This window comes from Camarhynchus parvulus, chromosome 1, assembly GCF_901933205.1.
Source record: "Camarhynchus parvulus chromosome 1, STF_HiC, whole genome shotgun sequence".
Lineage (NCBI taxonomy): Eukaryota > Metazoa > Chordata > Aves > Passeriformes > Thraupidae > Camarhynchus > Camarhynchus parvulus.
Genome location: NC_044571.1, coordinates 88,648,243 through 88,650,882, shown reverse-complemented (window position 1 = coordinate 88,650,882; position 2,640 = coordinate 88,648,243).

The following is a 2,640-nucleotide window of genomic DNA, read 5'->3' as shown; positions in this document are numbered from 1 at the left end:
TTGGCACTTGGGTTTTTTCATTTTGTAAATGCCACATCAGTTTTCAAGTCAGTCCTGGCACTCCTTAAACTGCCCTGTGAACATGAAGTGCCCTAAATTAGATTGTGTTAATCACATAAATAACCTTTAACCTTCTGTCTAGAGGCAAGTTGGCATTTGTCCCAGAGCTCTTACTACAGAATTATTTCCTCTTACCTTGTCAGCCGCCTCGAAAGCAGACTAGTCACTAGCTGGGCAGGAATGGGAAGGGTGCTCCTCCTCTCCACTGGTTCTTGCAGAGCTGCAGTCTCTGTCTCTGAGGCTCTACCACCTTCCCACAGTTATGCTCATGGGTTCACCCAGCAAGTAGAGCATGCTGCTCAGTTCCCTTCTGCTCTGGCTGCAGAAGCAGCTGCTGTAGCTTATTTTGATCCCTGTTAAAAAAAAAAAAGTCATTAGGAAGTGCTTAGCTTTGCACTAACCTGAGCATACCTGAATGGACATAATCATATGCTTCCAGAAACAAGTAAAGTGGGGAATGATGGGATAACAGGTGTATTTATAAACACCCCACTTGAGTCCCATGACTCAGGGAAAATACTTGCCCACTTGCCACCAGACTAAAATAGCCAAATACCAATATAGATATGCTCCAACTCCAGAGCACGCCAGAGCGCCAGTAGCCTCAGGACAATCACATGAAATACAAAGATCAGAAAGCTACAGCAATGTTGTCCTCCTCCCCTCCTTCCTGATAAAATATTCAGTGAGGGCTCCAGGAGGCAAAGGTAGCAGCTACAGCATTGACAGTAAATACAACACAGAGTCATGCACACCATACGTGATTCCCTCACCACCCACAGGGTATGACACTCGCATACAGGAATCAAAAAAGCAAAAAACAGCATATATGGATGTCTGCCCAGGCTCAAAGTTTTACAAGCAATACATCTTGTCTCAATGTGAGATAATATGTTGCTAATAATACAGTAGGGGTGATATGAATGGGTGGATAGAGGAAGTGAGGTGGCCATAAAACTCTTAGGCATTGGCTCACCTTCAGACCATACTTTTCCACTACAAGCGGCTGAACTTTTTCCTTGAGGAAATCAACACAGTCATCCTTCTGGAAGGAGGGTTTGGCAATCAGTAACTGGACTGAGATGCTGGCTCCTTCACTGCTTTGCAGTCTGTCCTTTGCTCAGGACACTCAGACAATGTACTACCTGGGCAAGTGAGAGTGAGGAGTCAGTGGGTGAGAGCTCTGACTGGTCCCTTTCTGCAGATTTTTGAGGTGGAGCACCTTCCTCTCCTCCCTATCCTCCCCTCGTATCAGAAGATTTAGCAGTCCTGTGTCATGGACAAAGGAAGTTCTGAAGAAAGATGAGGCAAAATCCAAGAGGAGTTTGGACAGCTACACAGTGGCTACAGCCTTAAGTAGATATTTGCTGCTCTTCTGTTCCTCACAAACATATATTTTGGTGGCTGCCAAAATGACCATAAATCACTGCTGAAGGAGTAATCCCGCTCCCCTGCTCCTGAGGCAGTGGGATTACTCAGTGCCAAGATCAATGGTGTTTCCATTCTCTAGGGACTCCTGACCATGGTTGCTCTGAACTCCTACAAATGGTACCAGTGGAATAATGTGAATATTGTACACTTCTAGAGCCTGCAGCAGCCATCATCCCTATCTATCACCTTGGGCCAAGGGGTCTTCCCTCAGGGTTCTTCAGTTCCCAGATCTCCCAATCTCCAGATGCCCTGCTCCTTTCCTATATGAGCAACTGTTTGTAGAAGGCTGATTGTGATTCAGCAGCACTTTTCTGGTCTTGCAAGCTCTAGAGTCAGTGCCCCAGCATCCAAGGGGAAGGGTTTTTATAAAGGAAACTTGTTAGCATCAGAGAGGAATAAAGGACAATAACCTATTTGAGTCTGAGAAAACTGGGGCAATCAAGGACTTGTCTGCCAAAGCCTTTTCACTTCACAGTCACTGCCAGGACATGTCAGAGTAACTATTCAGTTCTACTGCAGTCCCAGCAAGGATCTGGGACGCAGAGCAGCTGCAACATCATGGCACCTGAGTCACTGAGCACCTGCATTTTACCCAGGCTTTGCTGGATTTGCAAGAACTTACAAGAATCTGCAAGAAAATTTGCAAATTTTCTGCAGTCTCTGAAGTTTCTTGCTTGATATGGGAGAGTGATGGCTCTTTCCCTCTTGCCAGTTCCAGCTCTTGCTGAACCCAAGGAGGGCACTTGTCATTTGAGTTCTCAGACCCTGCCCGCCCCTGCAGGGCTCAGTCTTTGTGCGAGTGGACTGGAATTTTGGAGCAGTTGCAAACACATTTCTGGCATTCTTCTTGCAGTATGGGGGCCACCCCGTTCAAGGGATGCCAGATCAATTGCTGCTATATTTCATATCAAAACCAAAGCGCTGTTGCTTTTGTACTTACCTTTCCCTCAGCAAAGAGTGACTCTGACTCACGTAACCGGTGTGTTCCAGCGGAGCTGCTCCTGCCGGCAGCAGGAGTGCTCGAGCACACTGACTCAGCTCTTTCTGGACAGTCACATGTGACTGGGAAGTACAGAACAGCATCCTCTGGGACAGTTTGCATGCAGCATGAACATGTGCTGACTTCCTGTCCTTCCTCTCTTTTCCATC